The sequence below is a fragment of the Castor canadensis genome, chromosome 2 (genome assembly GCF_047511655.1).
Source record: "Castor canadensis chromosome 2, mCasCan1.hap1v2, whole genome shotgun sequence".
Taxonomy (NCBI): domain Eukaryota; kingdom Metazoa; phylum Chordata; class Mammalia; order Rodentia; family Castoridae; genus Castor; species Castor canadensis.
This window is the reverse complement of record NC_133387.1, coordinates 174,025,753-174,051,237: the sequence shown is the minus strand read 5'-3', so window position 1 is coordinate 174,051,237 and position 25,485 is coordinate 174,025,753. Positions and strand designations below refer to the sequence as shown.

General features: G+C 44.4%; 1 protein-coding gene across 12 annotated transcripts in view; it reads right to left on the bottom strand.

The window, feature by feature from the left end:
* The window catches only part of Pknox2 (PBX/knotted 1 homeobox 2), a 257,000-nt gene that overhangs the window by 95,621 nt on the left and 135,894 nt on the right, over positions 1-25,485 (bottom strand). For 2 of the 12 annotated variants that reach the window (XM_074066460.1, XM_074066458.1), the window contains one exon: positions 6,720-6,786. The exons of 9 other annotated variants lie outside the window; for them this stretch is intronic. The gene's annotated coding sequence lies outside the window, so the exon portion shown is untranslated. Of the gene's footprint in view, positions 1-6,719; positions 6,787-16,048; positions 16,343-25,485 lie in introns of all 12 variants that reach the window. One more of the 12 variants, XM_074066461.1, reaches the window with a different exon arrangement.

The following is a 25,485-nucleotide window of genomic DNA, read 5'->3' as shown; positions in this document are numbered from 1 at the left end:
AGGAGCCAGGATGGCAGGGTTGCAGGAGCGGGGGCTGCTCCCCATCTGGGTTGTACTTGGTGTGTGTGTTGGGGGCGGGGTACGCAGCATTGGGCAGTACCTCCAGTCAAAAGCCCCAGCCCTGCACCAGAGATAAATGCATCTTTAACATTAACAGCTCCTTCCTAGTTAACACCATCTTAGTCTCCCTGTAAAAACACATTTGCACCTCAGTAAAGAATGTAATTAACTAGTGACATGACAACAGGAGGAGCAAAGCAGTAGCCAGGCTGGGAGCTGCAATGAGGAAATGGAAATATAGACATGTGCCTGAACAAGTAAGCTTTCCTACCCTCTGTACGCACGTGGTGTATGCGCAGACTTCTGGGGAGGTGAGGGTGGCAGAGAGACAGCATTCAGGATCCTAAGGGAGGTTTGAATTCCCAGTTGCAAAAGAGAGGAAGACAGGATGTGCTAGGAGGGTGGGATGAGCCAAGAGAAGCACTAAGGGTAGACAGGTAGCTCATGCATTTCCACTAACAATCACAACCCTCACACACACCTCCATTTCCCTTCTCCACACCCCAAATTCCTCCTAAGGGGAGATGAAGGATATTGAGACAGATTTGCAGATCCCCTTGCCATTGCTTGCTCTGAGGCAGGCACATGGAGGAGCCCAAGAGATCAGGACCAATGGAAGGAGTGGGCGGTGTGAACACCAAATTACTCCTGTCTCACTTCTGCAACCTGATCCTCCTCCATGTGACATTGTCCTTGAACTCTGTGATACCTCCCAGGTCTCTGGCCACACAGGCTGCAAACATGAGAGATGCTTCTGATTCCTCCTTTCTCTAAGCCCCACCTAACTTTCACTCCCTATCACTAACCCTTCTTTTCTGTTTCTAATCAGAGCTGAAGATTGTCTTTCCTTCTTTCCATTCCTATGACACAACCTAGATAGAGCCCTCCACCCTGGCCATGCCAGTCACAGTCCCTCCTCATCCTTAAAGTCAGCCCTACTTCATCCATACACTCTGCTTCAGGGCAGGTGACTTCATCCACACTCATTGAGGACCCTGAACCTGCCAGGCATGGCCAGCACAGTGATGAACATTCGGCCCCTCATAGGCTTACATCTAGGTCACCACTTTCTTCAGGATTTCCAGTGATTCCCTGCTTATAGAGGGCAGTCACCAAAAAACCATTGCCTGCATCAAACCAAGTACAGCCTTCTAAGGGTGGCCATATTTGGTCCCTGAGTTTCTTTCTAGACTCATCTTTTACTGTGCCCAGGGGCTCTCTACCCTCCTTCCAAACACAACCACTTTCCATTCTCCATACCTGTCCACAAATTTCCCCTTTCTCTTAATGCTCCAATTCTATATTTCTATCTGACAAGATTCTGGCCATTCTTCAATATTCAACTCAAACAACCTAGTGGCTACCTCCACAGCCAGAAGTAATTTTTCCTCCTCTGTGTTTCTAGGTAACATGCTGCTTGTCATTCTCTGGAAGCTCTTGCCACCTTCCATCTCATGCTATGGTTATATTATGTTTGTTATCTCTTTCCAAACTATGGGTTCCTCATGGGCAAGAACCCTACCAATATCATACACATCTTTAGTTTACAAAGTACCTTCTTTAATTCTTAAACAGGTAGGCATTTTAATGTAATAATGTTATCACCTACAAGATGAAGAGGACCATAGTTAATATTTGGAATAAAACACTTTGTAAAAGTAGTACCATACCATGCATACTGCTCAATATTTGATAATCTATCATAAATACTTTTCATGTAAGGGAAATGTACATTATAATATTAATGGCTATAGGCATTGCATTTATGGATATACCATAGTTAGCCAAATTTTATCATGTTATTTAGATTATTCCCAGCTTTTGCTATTACAAAAAAAATAATGACCATTTTCATTAGTTGACTTTTTCCTGGAATGGCAGGGTGGGTCATTCTGGAGAACCTTGCTAAGTCAGCATCCAGGTGTCTGAGGCCGACAGGGCAGATGAGCTGCTTTGGGTATTTTTTTACTATTCCCTCCTCCCCTCCTCTGAGCAGGTGAAAACTGCTTCAATTTAGTCCCCTGTATTAAGAATCTATCATGTTCTGTGGCCTAAGCATCCAAATGAATCTCTCTCTCTCTCTCTCTCTCTTTCTTCCTGTCTTCAAGATGCTTACAGTTGAGTAGGAAAGATGGATGGAAAAGACACAGCTGTCTGCTGCAATCTGTGTATGATGCTGCTCTGGTTGTCTACCCCATCATCCCCTCCTTTACTCACAGTGACAGGAGCAGGGGACAGGGCAGGGACAGGGCTGGAGAAGGGAGGAAGCCCTGGCTACTTTGCATGTCCTTCAACCTCGGTCTTTCATCATGCCATAGGGCACCAGAACTCCCTTCAACTTTTACAGATTTCTACCTTTCTGCTCCAGCTGCACCTCCATCTGCCCCCAACCCTGAGGCAGCACGAAGGAGCTGGGACTCCTCAGAGAGGAATCACACCAGTGTTAGGGAAGAGAAATCAACTGGCTTCCCACTTAGGGATTAATAAAATGCACATTAGTGAGAGGAAGATGATCAGAGGTGACACTGACTCCCTGATGCAGCGCATCACTTCAGGGCTACAGTATACATAGATTTCTCCTTTCCCAGAACTGACAACTAGCTAGTTACACTTGTTTCCCTATAGCCTGAAGAAAGCTCAGAGGCAGAAATATAGCCTGTAATCTCCTTTCTGTCCCTGGGAGTGATTCCTCTGAGCATAAGGAGGGCAACTCCCATGTCACAAAGCACGGGAGAGAATGAAAGACTGTCCTGGGTTGGTGGGGAAAAGGAGACTGCCGATGGGTTGTGGTCATCCTTCCTAACTCAGCTACCTCTGGGATGTGGTCATACCTTTTTAGACTGGGGGCAGAGATTCCACACCTCCCCCCCCCAACACCATCCAGTTTATCACCATACAAAGTCCTACTCCTCTGAGAGGCTAACAGGTCAGGCTGCCTACAACAACACTTCCCAATCCTGGAGCTGGGGCTGAGCACAACTGACAGACTGATAAGCAGGGCCAGGCCATGGAGGCAGAAAGATACCCAGAGATCGAGCCCTATGTGATATGATAGTACAGATGTTTCAGGGAACTAAGAAGGAAGAAGGCACTTCAGATTGAAGATAAATTTCCTTTGGTTCTTACTACCTCCCCAAGAAATGGAGTGGATTCACCCCTAGCTCTTTAGCTCCAACTAGTCCCCTTGCTTCCTGTCCAAGTTATGTTACCTGGGACTCTCTGATGGGGATGGGCAGGCTTCCCCAGAGAATGTCTTTGCCTGTTCCGTGAACTTGTACTTTGCAGTAAAGACTGGGTCTCTAGAATCTTCAGACCCAAACCAAAGGCCTGTCCCCTCTGCACTTGGATGTTGCACCCCACACCCTGCCCTGATATTTATCCCAGGAACAAAATGTGCCGAGGTCTTTGTCATGAGTGGTCCAAGAACCTTGAAAGAGTTCTCTCATTTTGGAGCCGACCCAGGGTCTCTTCTGGCAGTGTGCTTTGCCTACAAGGGCCTTTCAGCCCTTCCTCAGTTGTGGGCACCTGTGACAGTCTTCAGCCTCCTCCCAGCCTCCTGCTGGGGTGAGCAGGCTAAGCAGGCATGGTGGGTGGCAAGTGCCAGCTCTGCTGCAAGTGTGCTCTGTGACATCAGACAAAATCCTCCACAAGTCATCATCCTTATCACTGACCTTTTTTTTTTTTAATTTTTATTTTACTCATATGTGCATACATTGTTTGGGTCATTTCTCCCCGCTTCCCCCCGCCCCTTCCCTTACCCCCCCTTACCTCTTGATACCTGGCAGAAACTATTCTACCCTTATCTCTAATTTTGTTGAAGAGAGAGTGTAAGCAATAATAGGAAGGACCAAGGGTTTTTCCTAGTTGAGATAAGGATAGCTATACAGGAAGTTGACTCGCATTGATTTCCTGTGCATGTGTGTTACCTTCTAAGTTAATTCTTCTTGAATTAACCTTTTTTCTAGTTCCTGGTCCCTTTTCCTATTGGCCTCAGTTGCTTTAAAGTATCTGCTTTAGTTTCTCTGCGTTGAGGGCAACAATGCTACCTAGTTTTTGAGGTGTCTTACCTATCCTCATACCTCCCCTGTGTGCTCTCGCTTTATCATGTGACCAAAGTCCAATCCCCTTGTTGTGTTTGCCCTTGATCTAATGTCTGCATATGAGGGAGAACATACGATTTTTGATCTTTTGAGCCAGGCTAACCTCACTCAGAATGATGTTCTCCAATTCCATCAATTTACCAGCGAATGATAACATTTCGTTCTTCTTCATGGCTGCATAAAATTCCATTGTGTATAAATACCACATTTTCTTAATCCACTTGTCAGTGGTGGGGCATCTTGGCTGTTTCCATAACTTGGCTATTGTGAATAGTGCTGCAATAAACATGGGTGTGCAGGTGCCTCTGGAGTAACCTGTGTCATATTCTTTTGGGTATATCCCCAAGAGTGGTATTGCTGGATTATATAGCAGATCAATGTTTAGATTTTTAAGTAGCCTCCAAATTTTTTTCCAGAGTGGTTGTACTAGTTTACGAATAAAGAGGGTTCCTTTTTCCCCACATCCTCACCAACACCTGTTGTTAGTGGTGTTGCTAATGATGGCTATTCTAACAGGGGTGAGGTGGAATCTTAGTGTGGTTTTAATTTGCATTTCCTTTATGGCTAGAGATGATGAGCATTTTTTCATGTGTTTTTTTGGCCATTTGAATTTCTTCTTTTGAGAAAGTTCTGTTTAGTTCACATGCCCATTTCTTTATTGGTTCATTAATTTTGGGAGAATTTAGTTTTTTAAGTTCCCTATATATTCTGGTTATCAGTCCATTGTCTGATGGGTAGCTGGCAAATATTTTCTCCCACTCTGTGGGTGTTCTCTTCAGTTTAGAGACCATTTCTTTTGTTGAGCAGAAGTTTTTTAGTTTTATGAAGTCCCATTTATCTATGCTATCTCTTAGTTGCTGTGCTGCTGGGGTTCCATTGAGAAAGTTCTTGCCTATACCTATTAATTCCAGAGTATTTCCTACTCTTTCCCGTACCAACTTTAGAGTTTGGGGTCTGATATTAAGATCCTTGATCCATTTTGAGTTAATATTGGTATAGGGTGATATACATGGATCTAGTTTCAGTTTTTTGCACACTGCTAACCAGTTTTCCCAGCAGTTTTTGTTGAAGAGGCTGTCTTTTCTCCATCATATACTTTTAGCACCTTTGTCAAAGATAAGTTAGTTATAGTTGTGTAGCTTCTTATCCGGGTCCTCTATTCTGTTCCACTGGTCTTCATGTCTGTTTTTGTGCCAGTACCATGCTGTTTTTATTGTTATTGCTTTGTAATATAGTTTGAAGTCGGGTATCGTGATACCTCCAGTGTTGTTCTTTTCACTGAGTATTGCCTTGGCTATTCGTGGTCTCTTGTGTTTCCATATAAATTTAACAGTAGATTTTTCAATCTCTTTAATGAATGTCATTGGAATTTTGATGGGAATTGCATTAAACATGTAGATTACTTTTGGAAGTATAGACATTTTTACTATGTTGATTCTACCAATCCACGAGCATGGGAGATCTCTCCACTTTCTATAGTCTTCCTCAATCTCTTTCTTCAGAAGTTTATAGTTTTCTTTGTAGAGGTCATTCACATCCTTTGTTAAGTTTACACCTAGATATTTGATTTTTTTTGAGGCTATTGTAAATGGAATTGTTTTCATATATTCTTTCTCAGTTTGCTCATTATTAGTGTGTAGAAATGCTAATGATTTTTCTATGTTGATTTTATATCCTGCTACCTTGCTATAGCTATTGATGGTGTCTAGGAGCTTTTGAGTAGAGTTTTTTGGGTCTTTAAGGTATAGGATCATGTTGTCTGCAAATAGGGATACTTTGACAGTTTTTTTACCTATTTGTATTCCTTTTATTCCTTCTTCTTGCCTAATTGCTCTGGTTAGGAATTCCAGTACTATGTTGAATAGGAGTGGAGATAGTGGGCATCCTTGTCTGGTTCCTGATTTTAGAGGGAATGGTTTCAGTTTTTCTCCGTTAAGTACAATGCTGGCTGTAAGTTATCACTGACCTTCATTGTCATCTCTAAACAAGAAGATGGGCCAGACAGTGTGACATTGCCCATTCTATTCTCTCAGCAATTGAACCCAACTGTTGTCCCAGGGAGAACTTAGAATTTCACCAGAGCAAGGAGGCTGACCTCCACCAGGCCGGACTCCAATCCTCTGGGGGGAAAGGGGCTCCTTAGAAGCTCAAAGAATGCACAGACTCACATACACTGTTTAAATATCTTAGCCTCAAGCTTGACCTTCATAATCAGCTTGGCCTTTCCCTCTTACCCAATCCCCTGCTACTTTCAAATTGGAAACTTTTCTCCAGCTGTGTCAGGCTGCCACCATCCCTACACCTAGCACACAACACATCTGAGCACTCTGTTCTGTTGGAGGACCTTGTGCTCCCCTGGCCTCTCTGCATCCAGTTCCTACCCAACCCCCTCTGCAGCTGAAAGGTCTGCCTCTCACACCTCCATCCTATGATTGGTCCTTAATCTTGCTCTATTTTCTGAACTTCTGCTCTTTGTGTTTAACTAAATCTCCTAATGGCATCATGAACTTTCGAGGGCAAGCCCTGTGTCTTTATTTTTCTTACTTCCTCCATACATACCTAGGTTAGCACTGTGCCCATGGAGATCATTGAAACATCATTCTTGTCACATGGTGAGAAGCCATTTCTAGAAAATATTAACTCAGATCAATGCCGAATCAGTTCAGGAGAGTTTTCCTGTTTAGTTATTATTACTCATTGCTGAAGGCATTGCAATTCTCTATATTTTAATATGTCCCTAAATTGAGAGCTTTTGACTGAACTGAGGATTATTTCATATGCTTCCTGCACTGACATTAAGTGACTATGGGAGAGATAGTATAGTAGAGCGATGTCAGTCAAACTTGGATTCAAATGTTAGTCTCTCTCTTTCTCACTGTGTGAACTGTATGAATTTTACAATAATTGTTTTCCTGTTTCTGTAAAATGGGAACAGTAATACCTAACTCACAGAGTATCTATTAGGATTTTATGATATTACATTACACGTGTGCTGTGTTTAATGGGTAGTAAAGAGCTCTATAGTGACAAAGAATGAGCCTTTAGTAAATGGTGACCCTCATCATTAATGGTAAGGACAGTAGTAATAGCATGTTTAGATCTTATGTAATAAAATCCTACTCATCCTTCAAGATTCAGCACTCCAAAGTTTTCACTCAAAGCTACCCTTCCCCATTTCTGTTCCCTCAGTAATTGGACTCATAGCTGTAGTCCAAGGTTCTTAGCCATCAACTGCAGACTGCATTACTGAATTGTTACCACCCATTCCTGTCTGTGTTCTTCCATGGAGCTCTGAGCTTCAGAGTGCAAAGACTCAGCATTCCCCGACTTTGTGCTTCTGTCTCTGGCCTAGCATCAGGCTCCATGTGTGTTTATGAAATGAGGGAATGGATGAATGAGTGGGAATGCCAAAGTAGTCAAGAGACCTGGCTAAAGTTTGACTAGACACAAATTTTCTGTCTGGAAACATGGGCTAGGGGAAGAGAGTGGTGATGGGGAATCCATCATGGAAAACAAAGGTACCTTTTGAGTGAACCAAGAGCAGCCCCCAGCATTAAAGTCTCTTAACTTGCTCAGCAGGGTTTTCTTTCTTGGGGGAAATCTTCAGCCTCATCAGAGACTTTGACATTGAAAATCTGCAAAGCCTTGTCTATCTCTACCTATCCTCACTCCAATCTCCTCCCATTCCTCCCCAATGGGAGGAGATCATACCCTCCAACTTCTAGACTCCTGCTCCCTCTCCCACCCAGGCTGCTGGAGGACCTTAGATTCTGAGATGACCTTCTCCAGAAGCAGGAAAAGGTAAGAACATCTTGGTACCACCTAATTGTTCTTTTTCTGCCCCTGACCATGGTTGGAATCAGTCACATTTTCCTCCTCTCCATCTCTACTACCACATCTTAAGTTAGCAGTAGCTCCGCAAGTGGTCTCTCTCTGTGGCCTACTCCATCCTCTGCCTGGCAGCCATGAGGATAGCACTAACAGCTTAGAACCCCCTATGCACAGTTCCCTTAGCACTTACCTAACCCACCAAATTGTGATTAAATGTGTACAGCCCATCTACTCTATTTATATAATCCTAAACAGAATCTCAAACCCATATACCTCCCCAGAGCCCAGTATGTATTTTGTACATATTATGTGTTTAGGTGTTTAATAAATATTTATTAGATGAAGGGGTAAATAAATGTACATGTTCAGCAAAGGATATGCAAAGCACATAACATATCACATGCCTATTTCTTTTACAAGGAACTATATTATGCAATCTAATATTTAATTCTTTTTTATGGTGGCATGGGGATTTGAACTTAGGGCCTTACCCTTGTGCCAGGTAGCACACTACTACTTGAGTCACCACACCCCCAGGCCTTTTTGCTTTAGTTATTTTTTGATAGGGTCTTGCCATTTATGTCCAGGTTGGCCAGGATCTCAATCCTCCTATTTATATCTGGGGTGACAGGTACAGGCCATCCACCAGCTTTTATTGATTGGGATAGGGTCTTGGGAAATTTTGTCCTGGGCTAGTACCTAGGATTACAGGCTATTGAACTCAGATAGTATTTAATTCTTTTAACAAGCCTATGAAGTAGGCAGTATTAGTCCCACTTTTAGAAAGGGGAAACTGAGGTTAGAAAAGTTAAGTTGTTTAGGAACCAGGTACGGTAGTCATGCAGGTAATCCCAACCACTTAGGAGCCTAAGGCAGGAAGCGCTTGAGTTCAAGGCCAGTCCAGGCATTGATAGTAAGACTGCATCTCAAAAAAAAAAAAAAAAGGTGGCGGTAGCTCCAGTAGTCGAACACTTGCCTAGGATGTGTGAGGCCCTAGGTTCAATTCCTAGTACTGCGGAAGAGCATGGGGGAGAGAGAAAGAAAAGCAGTTTGCCCAAAGTCACAAAGCTAGTTAAGGGAGGAAAGTAAAAGGGCAGAGTAAAGCCCAAAGGTTTTAATGTGGCCTCTTTGGAGCAGTTCTTTAGTACCTGCCCTCCTGCCCACCTGCCCACCTGCCTGCCTAGCCAGGGAAAAGATGTCAGGAAGCCAAGCTGCTTCTGTTCTGTCTCACTTGGGAAATAAACAAGAAGAATTTTTCTTCTCATCATTGGTGAGTCAGTGACATTTCGTTTGACAAAGAATCTAGGAAAAGCCTCTCCTGGGACTAGTTTTGGGACCAGGCTCTGATAATATTGCTTTATTGAAAAGTGATGCTAGAAACTGAGCTCCGGATGGCCTTTTACATGAAGTAATTTATGCGGGAAATGAGAAATATATATTTTTTAGAGCAACACACATTGATCTACACATAGTCATAAAGACAGCAGTGAGGACAACAAACACACACACTCTCAGAAACTGTCATAGACTCACAGCGGCACAGATTCCAGTGCGTGTTCATGTTCACACACACAGTAAGAAGTCAAAAGATTCCAAGTCAGAGGGATTCACAGCCCACAGACACTCCCTTTTGACAGACAGTCGAATGCCCACACTTTCCCTTCCATGCCTTCCAGGGAAAATTGCAATTTCCCCCACACATGTAAATTTCAGTCATTAAGGAACACACAGGAAGCATGGCATTGAAGAAGTGTATCTCTCTGTGCCTCCCTGCCCTTTTCAGGGCCCTGCTTCCTCCCATGTGATCATACTTAACATGGAGATGATGCCAACCTGATGACCTGCCACCCCAAGCACAGCTCCCAATCAGGAAGATTTATTCCTTGTGCCCCACGGATGCCTCGGCCATAACCTATTCTGCAGACAGCAGAGGAAGGGAAATGAAATGTCTATAAAACTCATTCAGATGCCACTCGGAAATGGACCTCAGAAATGGAAGAGATGGTAAAGGATTTCATTTAGAAGGCCTCCCTCCCCAGGCTGCTTGTGAAGAGTAGGAGTTTTCAAGGATATCTGCAAACAGGACTTCCCTTCCAGCCATGGCGATTTTGACTCAGCTCAAAGCAGAGCCCAGGATCCCTGTTCTTATGGAATCAGCACCAGAAAGCTCAGAGAGGCCATAAACTGTACTGGTCCTGGCTTATATCTGTAACTCCCTTGTTTAGCACCTCACTGCTCTGGGCCTCAGTTTTTTCATCTGTAAACTGAGATTAGGACTGGGTAATCACTTCCACCACTGTCCATATCAGGGGCCACCTTGCTAGGTCTTGGCCTGGTGTTGGTAAGACTTTACATACCTGTGAATCTGTGTGTAGGCTTATATTGCACAAAGCATGTCTAGCCATACTCATTACCTTTTGGGTTAAACTGCACCAAATAACTGTGAGGTTGGTATTGCTGGAATCAATATACCCATTGTACAGACAGAGTAATCAAAACTGAGATTTAAGTGTCCTGGATAGGGTCACAAAAAAAGAACCACTATTGATTCAAGTTTACATGGAGTCCCTCCTTATTTAAAACATTAACAACAACAGGACACACCTCGAAAACCCTGGAATTTGTGACAAAAAATATTCTTTCCTACTGTCTAGGTTGAACTTGTTAAAATAATAACTGTAATTTTAAACCTTCTGCTTTATTTTTGCATGATTTAAGGTAGAGGCCCAGGGAAGATGTCAGTTTCATGCAGGAAAAAGTCATAACCTTCTTTTGGCTGTCAAAAGAGAAGCCTAGTCTGAGAAGGGAAAGAGGAAAGAAAAGGGAAGTAAACTGTTATTCATTCATGCAACAATTGTTTATTGCATGCCTACTATGTGTCAGGAACTGCCCACAACTGTGAACAGAAGACACAAAAATCCCAGCGTTCATGAGGCTTGCATTCTGGTTGGGGGTGGAGGCAGCAAAGACAGTCACAAGACAATAAAGAAGGTATTCAAATAAAACACACAATGTCCCAGGATGACAAGGGCAAAGGAGAAAAGGTAAACGAAGGGGAGTAAGACATTAGGAATTTAAAGTTCTCCCACTAACATGAACATAGGAAAATAGGCCATGGTCTCAAAGATGGAGGTGCATAAAACTCAGAGCAGAAAGGAGAGAAAAAAAGGTATTTGTAAGGAAAACCAGCACCAGGTGCAAGGCCTGGTGTTAGGCCAGACTACGAAGGAAAAAAATGGACAATGGAAAACTCCTTTACTGGGACTAGCAGGGGAACTGTAAGATGTTTTAAATTATTCCTGCTCAATGCCAGGCCATCCTCTGGCATCAACTCAGGCCTAGACCTAGAGGTAAGAGAGGCACTTGCTTTGGGCACAAAATATAGGGGGGGTAAACCCACAGAAACGAAGACAAAATCAGCAATAGTGACAGTGCCTTGCTGAGTTTCACTGGAGCCCAAATAAAGGAAAAATCAGTAGCACTGACCTGGCTTTGTGTACACATGTATCAAAATACTACACTATGCCAGGCATCAGAGGCTCATGCCTGTAATCCAAGCTACTCAGGAAGAGAGATCAGGAGGATCGTGGCTTGAAGCCAGCCTGGGCAAATAGTTCATAAGACCCTATCTTGATAAAACCTTTCACAAAAAAGGGCTGGTGGAGTGACTCAAGGTGTAGGCCCTGAGTTCAAACCCCAGTACCACAAAAAAAAAAGTACATTACACCCATAAATATGTGCAATTATCATGTATCCATCAAACATTTTAATGTTTTGATATTTTGCTTATCATACATTTTCGTCATTAATTTTGATTTTTAAAACTATTGTATTAGGGCTGGAGATGTGTCTTAAGCAGTAGAGTACCTGCCTTAAAAGTGTGAAGCCCTGAGTTCAAACCTCAGTACCACAAAACAAACAAAACATAACAAAAACAAACCTATTGCATTAAAATACCATTTCACTTGATTCCTGAGTTTTGGGATGTCTCCTTAAATTTTGTGCCTAAAGTGAATACATCTTGGCAGACTCTACTCTGTGCCTTCAGTCAACATGCACTGGCTTTGTGTTGGGAAGAAGAGGAGGAGCCATAGTCATGAATGGGGAAGCCAGCAGGGAGAGTAAAGGAGGCCCGGCAAGCAAGATAGAGAAAGGGGAACAGAACATCTTCCTGGGACAGGACCTTAGCTCAAGAAGTAACCAAAAGCATCCTCCTCTCTAGGAATATCAGGAAGCTGGACTTTCTGCCATGTAGGAGGAAATCTCAAGTTGATCTATTGGATGTTCAGTGGAAAGGTGACCACTCACTCTGCTGGGCTTGGGGGTCACGAGGGGTGATGGCAGATGGCTAATGCTTCCTATCCAGCTCTGCAGCTGAGCCTCCTATGCAATGATTAAGCTGTGAAGGCAGCAGAGTCCATGGGGAATTCTGGAAGTAGAGCTATGGAGGAGTTGTTTGGCTCTGTCAGGATTAAACTTCCGTGAGCAGCAGCCCCGCCTAGGGTAAGACAGAGTAAAGGAATTGCTGTCTTTCTGCAGAGAGGTTACCCCTCTGCACTCTTAGAATCATGACTCTTAGAATCATGGAGAGGCTAGGGAATGGAAGGGGAATGTGGAACAAAAGGGAAGATTCTGGAGGGATTGACTCCAGCACTCTGATGTGCCCCCAGCCAGTCCTCCTTCCTCTCTGTGGCTCCCTGGTTTCCTCCAGCACCCTCCAAAACCCGACAATAAATCCTAGGACCTCAGGTGATCCATTTTTATGCTCAAAAATCCTACTTTTTAAAAACCAAGTCTCATATTGAGCACATTTTTTTGAGACCTTTCATGACATGCTATGTATGCAACTTTCCAGGCTTATGTCTTACAACTCTCCTTCAAGTACCTAGAGGGGTATTCAGACAACTGCTATGCTCGGAATGTGCCTCTCCACAGTTGATACCGGAACCCAGTCACCATGTGGTTTTTCAGAAGTCACACATGCTATTGAGTGCTCTGCAAGAAATATCAAGAATAACCCACAACATAGTTCATGTTGACTCTTTCCTCATGCATGGGATTAGTGCCCTTATAAAAGATTGAAGGCTGCTCCCTAGCTCTTCCACCATGGAAGCACAGACAGAAGGTGCCACCTATAAAAAATGAACCCTTACCAAACACCAAATCTGCTGTCACCTTAATTTTAAACTTCCCAGCCTCCAAAACTGGGAAAAATACATTCCTATTGTTCACTCTCAGGTATTTTGTTACATCAGCCCAAATGAAGCAAGGCACGCACTCATGGGCTAAATCTGAGGCTACCTGTTTTTATAAATAAAGTTTTATTAGAACATAGCCACACCCATTTGTTGAGTATTGTTTATGATTACTTCCATAACAATGGTACAGCCAAGTCCAATAGAGGACACAGTGCCAGGGCTCAATAGCTGCAACACAAAACCTGACATATTTACGCTCTGAATCTTTACAGAAAAAGTCTGGGTGACCATGGTCTATGTTAGGTTCAAGCACACTCTTCCTCTCCTAAAGACTTTACTCCCTCATCCCACCAGAGCTTTGCTTGCTCCTAGCATGGGGACCATTCACATGGCTAAAGTACAGCCAACTCCTCAAGGACTCAGCTCGCTATTCCCTAATCTACGATGCCTGCTGCATTCCTGCAAAGAGTTGCACGTACCTCTTTACAACCGTGCACATTGTAAGAGTGGCCACATCACTTATCTGGAATAATCTCCAGAGTAAAAGAGACCATGATTACTAATTACACAGCAACTGCAGGTTTCCACTGAGAACATCTCTGGTAACGCAGGCCGTGTGGCTGCCCTACCTTCCGTGCCCATTGCCTTCTGTCTGCTAGCAATGATTACCTACCTAGCTTTCCCCAAAGGCATGTGCTGAAGGGCAAGGACAACATGGGGATTATTTATTTATTTATTTATTTTTGCGACAGGGTCTTGCTTTGCACACAGCCCAGGCTGGTTTTGAACTCTCTACCCTCCTGCCTCATTCTCCTAAGAGCTGGGATTATAGGGCCAAGTCACCATGCCAGATTTTGTGTGGAGAATTTTTGCCCCTCAAAGTATCTTGTGTAGATAATATGATCAATTAATACTTGTTGAAATAAAAGAGGGAGGGACCCTGGCCCAACGCTAGACTCAGCACTTTCTTTAAGAGGAGCAAGCTAGAATACTGAAAGTTGAAGGAGCCATTGTCTCAATGGAGAGGAGGAGCTTGGGGTGGGTGGAGGCTGTGAGCTCATGTTTGTGTTAGTGTGGCTGCCTGCCCAGATCCACAGATCACAAGTGCCTGGGACATCCTGGATAATCTCTGGCTCCCTTCAGCCCACTGTTTTCTTCCTCCAGGCCCTACTAATCCATTCTCTCAGCTCCTTGCCCTCCTGACATCTGGTCTCCTGACGCTGAGACACATCTTGTGTTTTGCAGGCTCTCCTACACATCAAAATGCTGGGCTTACAATGGCCAAAGTGGTGGTGACAGCCTGATTTGCTGTGTCAGGAAAGAGCCAATTCAAGGATGATAGTTTATTTTTGTGAGTTCTTAGCTGAGGCTGAATACTGGGTGATGAGAATTTAGATATGCATCTCCCTTCATAAGGTTCCAGTATATATTCTATAAACTTCAGCTCACTAAAGTAGGAGATAGGAAACAGCAAGGGACAGATGACCCATTTAACATTCTTGGCACTCCCCAATCTGTTTTCCACTAAACAGCCAGAGAGATCTTTCTGAAGTGCATCTGGCATTCTACTACATCCCCTACCTCCTGTATCTCAAAATACATCACTGGTTTTCTGTTCCTCTTGAGATCAGCACCCAAACCCTTATGATAGCCACAAAGGTCAGATGCAGTCTGGCCCTGTTCACATCTCCAGCCTCACCTACCTTGTTCTTTGCCATCCAGCCACCAAGGCCTTTGGTCCTTCCAACATACTATGCTTTTTCCCAGCACAGGGCCTTTGCACAAGTTGTCACATCTTCCTAGCAGATGCTCTTTCCTCATCTGCTTTCAACTAGTGACAACCTCTTTTGTTTTCACATCTTGGCTTAAGATTTGCATCTTCAGGAGAGCTATACTGACCTTTCAAACCAAGTAATTCAGTTAAGCACTTGCTTAATTTGTAATCACACATTCAATTGTGATTATTTGTGTAACGTCTCTCTTCTTCATCAGGCTATAAGTTCCACATGGGCAGGGGCACTCCTTTTATTCACCTTGAATCTCTTGTACCTGGTAACTCAAAAAAATGTTAGTTGAAAGATCGTCTTCACCAACCTAATAAGTCAAAGGCTGGGAAAGCAACCTTTGGCTTTTTCTCAGGGTGGCAGAAGAAGGTGATTGGAAATAAGAGCAAGTGGTTCAATTCCTCTATCTTCTCACCCTCCCTTTCAGCCCTTTTTTTCCCTCCTCCTTCTTCTTCTTCTTTCTTTCTTATTCCCACTCCCCTCTTCTCCTTCTCCTTCCTTCTTCTTCTTGCAAAGCTGTCTTCAGGCCTAGTGCACAGTAGTTTACACCAGCCCAGGCCCTTCTTTGAGCCTACAGGTCAAGACAGGCATTAGATGTGGACAGAGCCAAGTGAGGGGAGATGGAGAGTCAATACAGAGGGATGAACCACTACCAAGCAATTGGAAATGAGCAATTTACAGCAGCTCTTATTTCCTCCCTGCAGCCTTCCCATCCCACCTCAGGCTTATACTGCCATGGTTTGAGTGCTCTCCTCTAAAGTGCATGTAGAAATTGAATTACCATTATAACAGTATTAAGAAGTAGGACCTTTAAGAGGTGATTAGGTCATGAGGGCTCTGCTCTCATGAATGGATTAATGCTATTATCTTGGGTGTGGGCTTGTTATCACAGGGGCAGTTCCTGAAAAAAAGAATGAGCTCCGCTAGTTTCTCAATCTGACTTGAACTTGTTGCCTTGCCCTTCTGCCATGTTATAATGCAGCAAAAAGGTCCTCACCAGATGTAGCCTCTCTCTTTTGGACTCCTCACCTTCCAAAACTGTAAATAAACTTCCATTTTTTTAACTATAAATTACCTAGTCTGTAGTATTCTGTTACAGCAGCAGAAAATGAACTAAGACCTTTCCTTCTTCTTGTCCTCTCGCCTTCCCTCCTCTCCCTTCTTTCTTTTCCTCCCTCACTGATGGTGAAGTATAAGTAGACATCTTGCCCCCATTACAAGGCAGTCTTCTTGAGGACAGGGACTGTGGCTTCTATGTCTTTGAATTCCCACAGCTCTGGGTACCAGGTCAGGCAGATTGTCAAGACTATGGCTTCTTGGTCCTGTGCAGAGGATATGCAATGTGAGGGCACCTGCCAGGGGCACGGAGCTGGAGAATAGATTTAAATTCAAGGGTTAGGAGGTGGAAGTTAGCAGGAAAAGCTAACTCTTGAGCCCAAAAATAAGGCCATCCAAGCCCAGCTCACTACTGGACTGAGAGGTAGCTGGCTCCAGGGTTGGCTCATGTGGTTTGGAGAGCAGGCCAGCTCATCTTCTCAGGTCTGGAGAGAGATGCACCCTGGCCTGCTGTTCACTCAGCCTTCCATACCCCAGCAGGCTCTAAGCAGGGAAAAAACAAAACAGCTGTCCCAGTGGTAGCACCAAGCCCACACCCCACGAGGAGCTGGGCCAATAAATAATAGAAAGTCCAAGAGCCTGAGGTGCATCATACTTCTGCCGCTGAGCCCACCAGGTCAGGAACACAAGGATTAATAAGGCATCAATTTTAATGCAGGGAGAGGGTTTTTTTTCTGCTTCACAAACAGCAAAGTGAATGTTTGAGCATCCCGGCAGGGGGTTAATGAGGACTCTGATTAGTTATTCGGATTTCTCCACACTGCCTCAATCCATCCTACTGGGGAGGAGAACAGGAAGGCAGTGAGGAGGGGAGGGCTGAGCACAGGGGCTTGGGTGAGATGATTTGTCTCTAAGCAGGTTTCAACAAGAGAAAAACCAAAATCTAGCCTTCCCTCCACCACCCAGCCCATCCTGCACCTGCTGTGGCAGAACCAGGAGCCAGAAGAGACCTTGGAGATGACTTGGTCATCTTGTTTGGAGGGAGAAGTGTGTGTGTGTGTGTGTGTGTGTGTGTGGCGGCGGGCAGCAGTGGGGGCGGGGGGGGGGGTTGCTCACTCTAGCTCTCTGGTTAGAACTCAGCCTACAGGAGCAGGTGTTTCTGTTACCCCTAGTTCCCTCCCTGCACGTCCTCTTCCCCAACCTAAAGTAAATATTATTCCTTTCCTTTAGGAGGCTGTGGATCAGGGATAATCCAGTGTCAAGCACGGGTTGTCTATGGGGGACCAGGAAGCATCTTCCTTGGAAAATCTCTGATTTTTGGTCCAGGTGAGTTGCCAGGCAGGACTGGAAAGGGAAAGTTAGGGAAGGGAAGTCATGGGGAAGGCGGGGGCTTCTGTGATGGCCTCTAAGAAGGGGGCTCTCACAGCATCCCAGGCTGGAGAGGCTCTGCCTCTTTGATTCCTAGTTGTGGGCATCTACCCCAGCTCTGGGGGAGCTGCCATCAGCTCCCTACTGCAATAAACTTTGTCCCCTCCTGCTGATTCTAGGTCAGTGATGGAACCTGCTCATTTAGTCCCTGACATGCAGGGCACAAAAGAAGGGCAAAAGCACATGAAGAAGCAGCATGCTGTCAGGGAGAGGAACTGCCGAGCCATCTGGACCCAAGCTCTGAGTCTTCCCCACATTAGAAGGCAGATGGACTGTGAGCAAGAACTCTGCCGCCCATACCCACCCCAGTTCCCAGCCCATCTGCCACAGCCCAGTCTCAAAGCCAGATCTAGGCTGGCCACAGTGACATCACAAGTACGCAACATCACGGTGAGGACACTCCCTGCAGGTGTTGTGAGATCATTTCAGTGTCAATCATGTTCTAAGAAGCCTCCCTCTGGAGATTCCTGAAGACCTGTCCATCACACCAACCCCAAATTCTCACACTGCATCCTGAGGCCCCTCATCAACTCTCCCCAAGGTCAGGGCCAGTCTCTTCACACTCACAGGCTTCTGTGACCCTGAGCCCTCAAAGAGAATTATAAATGCTTCATTCCAGAGCCTCATCTCATACATGAGAAGAGAAGCTATCTCTTCTCATACATTCAGAACAATGACAGTCAGTGCCTGCTGAGGGTTTCCATGTTCTGGCTATTGTGCCTAGTCACACACACACACCTGGATCTCAGTGGCCCTCACTGGAGCCTGTGAGGTAGGTACTAATACATATCTACACTTTAGTCCAGAGGTGTCCAATAGAACTTTCTGCAATGATGGAAATGTTCTCTGTTTGTACTTGCCAGTACTTAGACTCCATGTGGCTATGAATTGTGGCTGGTATAACCAAGTCACTACATTTTTAATTTTAATTTTTATTTAAATACACAGGGGGCTAGTGGCTCCTGTATTAGACACCACAGGTTTAAAGGGTCAAGTAGGCAACGTGCTCAGTATCACAGTCAGTAAAGAACATGACCGGCATTGGAACCAGGTTTGTCTACTCCTAGGGGCCACATGCTCTTCCACAATGCTAGCCTCGAGCCATTATCACCATGTGCATGAACATACTAAGGACACACATGTAATGCACAAGTCCATGGCATGCTCAAATTGCTGTCCAGCACCAGGTCTGTGAGGAGGGGAGGGATACCTCTAGGGAACAACAATGGGTAAAACTCAATCTCTCTCCCCAAAGCACTTCAAACTCACTTGGAGGAAAAATAAACTCTACTTTGGACAGAGGAGCTCAGATGCAAACCTGAATGGGGTGGGATCCTCCTGATATTCCACAGTATCTTGCATCCAACTCCGGCTTCACTGCCTCCATCCTGCCTACTCTCTGTGTTTATTTCTCCTGAGTCCCTCACTTTGGAAGAATGGCACCATCATTGCAGGCACTTGAGAAGGAAACTGGAGACACCTTCAACCTCTCTCTTCCCTTCCTCCCTTCTCTCCTCCTACTTCAGTGATATGATTAGGCCTTCCTAAGTGTACTTAAATACTGCCTCCTTCCCATGCTGCTGTCTGTGCTCCCCATTGCCCTGTGAATGGCATGGCACACAAGGCCTGACTGGTCCCTGGCCTCCTCTACAGCCTCTTCCTGCCTCTTTCCCATCACTATCTGCTCCTGGACTTTCCTGGAGCTGAAGGCACTTTCTCAGGCCTCTGTGTTTTGCATATGCTATTTCTCCTTCCTGGAATGCTCCTTTCTGCCTAACCTGCTAGGACCATTGCCCACTCCTCAGGAATCAGCTCCAGGGATCTTTGCTTGGAAGCCTTGTCTGAGCCCCCTTACGTCTGGCAGCTGGTGACCTCCACCCCTTCCTACCATGGCCCCCAGCACACCTGCAGGATACCGCTTTGCCATGCCAAGTGGCAATTTCAGGCGTGTGTGTCTCCCCTATCTGATGACACTCTTTTAAGTCAGATGGTCTTCTTTGTGCTCAGAGTACATGCAGTGTTTGTGACACAGGGTAGGAGGTGGGGAAGACATGGGGGTGTCTGCATGCAGTTATCTGTATGGTTCAATCACTGTCTGCCTCTACTTGCCCCCACCCCCTGCTTTTCTGCATGGGGTGACTGTGGGGAAAGGTGCTGAAGAACATTTCCAATTCCCCTCCCAGCCTGCTGCCCGGAGGCATGGCAGGAAGACCTCCCACAGAACTTGGTGCTCTGCATGGACTCTGATAGCTTTCAAAACAGTCTCAAACATAGTCTGCTTCAGTCCCAACCAAAATAAGTTTGGGTCTGTGACTTCCAAGCTGGACTCTTCCTTTGTTTGACCTTCCCAATCCTAACTTCCACCAGGCACATTATTAACAGTGACTCTGGCCACAGGAAACCGTGCTTCTATCAGAAGACATTTATGGCATGGCATACAGATCTAGAAGCCAGATCATATTATCATCAGTCTTGCCTCCACATCACACCTGGCCATTTACAAGCGTGCCTTCCTCATGGATCCTGATACTCTCCTATGTGTGAAAGGCAGTTAGGACTGTGCCCCATTTTACAGATGAAGAGAAACAGGCACTGAGAAATTAAGGGACTCATCCAGTCTAAAGTGCTTGATCCTAGATTCAAATTCAGATCTTTCGATTATAAGCTCAGTTTTCAATTTTTTGGGGGGACAGTGGTGTTAAAAATATTTTTAAAAATTTAAGCCAGGTATGGTGATGCATATCTATCCCAGCATGTGGGAGGCTGAGGCAGGAGGATCGAAAGTTCAAGGCCAGTTGGGCTACCCAGTGAGACCCTGTCTCAAAAAAAGAAGATTGTTTTAAAATTTTTATGAAAGGATTACAGAGGAGGAGTAGGGTTCAGAGTGGGTGATGATGGGTTTATTTGAGGATGCGTGCTTATGGTTTTGAAGGGACCCTGGGTACAGCAGAAAGCTTGAAATTAGTGTCTGGGACTACATGTACTCCTAGTCCACCATATGATCCAGCCACACAGTTGCCTGCTGTTCCCCAACACCATCTTGCTTCTTTCCCTTTTTGCCCTCTATAAGGTATTTATAGCTTTCTCTCATTTCTGTTTTCTACAGTTCTACCCAGGCTTCCACCACTTCTCAAGTGCTATGTCCTTCATGGATCTTCCCTGGACCTTCAGGGAAGATGTAGTCTCTTTTCCCTTTGGTTTCCACAGTACTCTGATATTCTAGTATTCTAACTGTCTCATTCTACCTAGGGCTATAGTAATTTGTATTACTACAGCTTCCTAGGTGGAGGCTAAGGCAGGGGCAACTCTGCTTCACTTTTGTATCACTCACAGTATCTAGTACTGTGCCTTGGGCATAAAAGGTCATCAAAAAATAATGATTGGATTGAGTTTCATGGTTAACTGGTAAAGAGGGTAAGGTTTAACCCCTGTCTTCCTAATGATGGACAGGAAATGGAGATGCTACAGCTTCATCTGAATCTTCATCTTCAAATCTGAACTCTGTAGTGATTTAAAAAGCACATGTACAAGATGGGAGAGTGGCTTATAAATAAGAAGAAGTAAAAAAGGTAGCTGGAACCTGCTAGAAGTATAGTAGAAAGGTCAAAGACCAGAATGAACTTGAGTCTGAAAACATCTCCCCCACCATACCCACACACCCACACGCATTCCCTTGCTCCTCTCTCTCAAAAACTAATACTTGAAGCAAAAAAGAAAGAAAAAAAAATAATAAGGAATTGAGGCTGCGACAGCCCAGGGCAGACATATGAGGTTACCAGATAACAGAAGGAAAACAAATGATTTAACTCCCACTTTGCTTTGTGCTTTCCAAGGACAACGATCATCAAAACAGAAAGATGATTTTTAAGAGTTCAAGTTTGAGATAGGTGAGGGGATGGTAAACTACATCTCACAGCTTTAAATAAACTCAAGGCTGAGACTAACAGGGAATTGCATCTGAGCGTGGAAAGAGCTGAAAGTTAGACTGTAGAATCACTGGTAGCAATTTGTGAACCAAGGAAAACAAATGGTGTCTAGAGGCAAAAACAGGCAAAAGTTGACCCTATTTTCATAATGTAGAAAACATCAGATTCTGGAAGCTACCTAACAGTGCTTGACATTAATTGCTAACACACATTCTAAATTTGATTATTTATAAAAGAAAGAAGGAGTGGCCAAAACCAGACTGACTTCATTAAAAAACAATTATGTCAGTGTCAGACTAACTTTATTGCCCTTTTGAGAAAAACAAAAAAATTGAAAGAAAAAAAAACCCACCTAGATTTCTGTGACTGGTAGATAAAGAGAACACTGAGGAGTATCCTGATTTCAATAAGAAATATGATCAATCGGTACTGAGGAGATTTCAGTCTGGAAGGAGGTTTTCATGTTCGATCGACTGATTGTGCACCACAGAGCAATAATCTACACAATGTAGAAAGTGTGCTATCTTTCCACACACTGGAGGGCACAGTTAATATGTTTAAAGAGAAAAAAGATGGAGAAAGCCTGTGAGCCAGGAATGACAGGCAGAAAGCAAGGAGATGATGTTGAATAGAGATGAACACGAATTCACACGTTAGAGTGAAATGCAAGAGCATACAAGTAAGGAGACAGCTTAAAAGCATTTCATGTGGAAAAAAATGAAGGGAAATCTGAAAGAAAATTCAACAGGTACCATTTGAAAATTGGTTGGGATGTGTTTGCCTACATGACTACAAGGCTGGGGTCCAGTGAAGAAGGCCATAGTTCAGACTACACTGGAGAGACATAACTTTTGCTTTTGTTTTTATTTGTGCAAAATGGAATATATTTAAACATTTTTACATTTAAATTTATTTCTGTTATATAAAAACATAATAATGTACATGTTTATGGGGTATCATATGATATTTCAAAATACTTCTATACCTTGTATAATGTTAATTAGGTTAAACATGCCTATCTCCTCAAAAATTTAACATTTTTTATTATGAAAACATTCTGAATCTTTTCTTCTAGCTTTTTGAAAGACACAGTACATCACTGCTATCTATAGTCACCCTACTGTCCAATAGCATGACAGACTATTTTACTCCTAACTAACTTAATTCCCACTGATTCACTTCTCCTCATCCTCCCCACCATGGCCCTCTGGAGGAACATTCTTACTTTAGAAGGGCACACTGACAGAATGGAGTACACCCGTGGAGGAAGGCAGGAACAGGGAGCATGTCTGTAGAACAGAAGTCCTGGGGAGGGGCTTGACTGTCACTTTCCATACTGAAAGTGCAGAGAAGGCCTGGGATTCTATTGTGCTGTCTGAGAACAGGTCTAGGACAGCAGGATGGGAGTGACAGATGGACAAATGTCCCCTTCGTGTGAGGGTGTTCAACTAGTGAGAACTGCCCCAGAATGGAAGAGCTCTGCCTGCTATTCCATTAGGAGGAGAATGAAAGATGCCTGACAGAGATGCCTTCAGAGCATGGTAGGTAAAACCAGTTAATCTCCAAGGTCCCTTCTAGCTCTAGGACATTATGACACCTGTGAGTTAGGAATATGTTTCTGAATGGGGCAAAGTCTCCCAAGAGTCCTTTGAATGCATTGCAGAGGTTGCCATCTCCTTCACCATATCGTAAATCTCATCCGGAATTTTGGGGCACTGCTCTTGGGAGAGATTGCAGTGGCCATGACATGTGGTGTTTGGAAAAGAGCCAGAGTCTTCCCTTCTGCTTTTCACAGATATTTTTCTCCTTCTTAGCATTTCTGGAGGAATGAGATTCCCACTTAATCTCCCCCTGTGTCCAGCCCAGGTACAAGCCAAAAGACCTGTGATCCAATACACCATCCATAAGAAAGAAGTAGCAGTAATGGGGCACCTTCACAGGAAAGTCATCAGACCATAGCCAAATGGTCTGGTGGAGGGGACCATACACTCAACATATGCTGAGACAATAAGTAGCTGTGAGGACTTGTTTCCATATGTCTGAGCCTTTGCCTGTACTGCTCACTCCTCCATCTCAAATGTTCTCCTCCCCTACGCAGTTATGTTTTGGGGTCTTGCTCATCCAGGCCCATATCCTTTGTGATAGCTTTCTAGTCTCCAAGTTGAACACATGTCCTCTTGCAGTACTCATTGTGTTCTGCCTTGAGCTATAGTGATGTATTTGTACCCCATGTGGTGACTCCACCATGGAGCAAGCTCCTAGAGGGTGAAAAAGTGACAAGATGGCCTCCAGGAGAAGGGTGAAGTGACAGTCCATAGTTCTAGCCCTGGCCAAACACCTACTCCTCAGTCCTTTTCTTCCTGAAGAGGAAAATGAACACAGCAGCAGATCCCAAAGTCCATGTAGGCTTTCAGTCTAATGATTTTGTTCAATAAATGTTATTTTAGGGTATTTCCCTCTATCCTGTTCCTCTTATAGTCTGCTTTCATTTCTGGATCTTTTCAACTATCCATTCATCCATACAACCAATCACCCATCCAACCATCCATCCACCCATCCATCTATCCATCTATCCATCTATCCATTCTTATTTCCAATCAACATTTATTGAATATCTGCTTTGTGCTAGGTCACCAAAGACACTAAGATGTATATGCTGTTCTTAAGGAGGCACAGTTAGCAGAGGTCATGGGCATGAAAAACAAATAATAAAAGTACAAAGTGGTAAGTGCTGTAGCAAAGGTGAGTGTAAACTGTGCTGGGCCCATGGAGAGGGGGAAATGGAGAGGAAGATGATGACTAAAATACCAAAACCCTCATCACCCGCTCAGCTTTATGTCCCCAAAGACTTAAATCCTTTCTCTTGGCAAATTCTCCACATATAGCAGTGGGAAGAAAAATGGGATTTTTGTGAAAATAGAAGCAGAGGGGTCTTGGTCTCGTGGTCTCCAGAGAGCCCATGGTCAGACATAGAGTGAGTCCCAAACTCCACAGCCCTGCTGGGATCTCTAAGGTCCAGAGTCTGCATTTTTAAGCTGTTCACCTCTCCCCCCCAACCCCCACTGCAGCAGCATACTCGGCAAGTCATTTATTCCTCCATAACATTTGCTCGAAGGAACGTTACTGCTGAATTATAGCTGGGACCATTATCTCACAATAACTGTCTGGGAAATGTTAATGTTAATGCATGGATCATGCAGAATGCCACATTAGGGGTTTTATGGTGGACATAACATTTTTATGAACTTTTTCTCTGGTAGCACCAGCCTTTGATGGAAAGAAAAGAAAAAAGAGAATGAAAGTATGGGAAGGAAGAAAGAAAAACCAGCCCAACAGAAGTGGCCCTGGGAGCAGAAGTGGCATTCCATAGCCCCAAGGCTGAGTCATTGAGGCCATTTCCCCCTGAGGGTAGGCCTGCCCTGGCAGGGGTCCAGTGGGTTAAATATCTTTAGCATTAGATATTTGTGAGTGAGGAGCAACCAGCCAAATTGGCAACTGGTGGGAGACAGGGTCTGCTGGGGCAGACCCATAAAACTTTTCAGTCTTTCCAGCCACCTGCCAACAGGCAGGCATTTGGTGCCAATGGGGGCCAAGGGAGGGATTGGAAGGAGTGTGAGAGGCTTGGTGGGGGGCCATCAAACCTTCTGGACAAGAGGAGGGGTCCTTGGCAGAGTTGCTTTGGGGTCTTAACCTTGGGGAGTGATGGCTAATGGCTTAAGGAGATTTTAATTTTTGCCACTAAAGAGGAAAAAAGGAAAACACAATCTTGGGAATGGCAGTATTTTATACCTGGCTTTTAAAAAGGACCAATAAAGGAAGTGTTTAGCATTTTATATCCTTGCTCAAAAATAACGATCTTTGGTTCTCATCTCAGACATATTTTAAGTGAGCTTGTGTCTCCTACCTCCAGAATATTCTTTCAGGAGGCTGGATTTATAGCTGTGTTCTTTACCTACCCTGGGCTCCAATTTAAGTCTCATAACCACCGCATTTCGGTCAGCTCGTCTTTTCTCTTCCCTCCTTTCCACCTTTGCAGTCCCCCTCAATGCTGTTATTGCCATTTTTCTTCCAGACAGGCTGCTGTTTAGCCCCTGACCCTGAA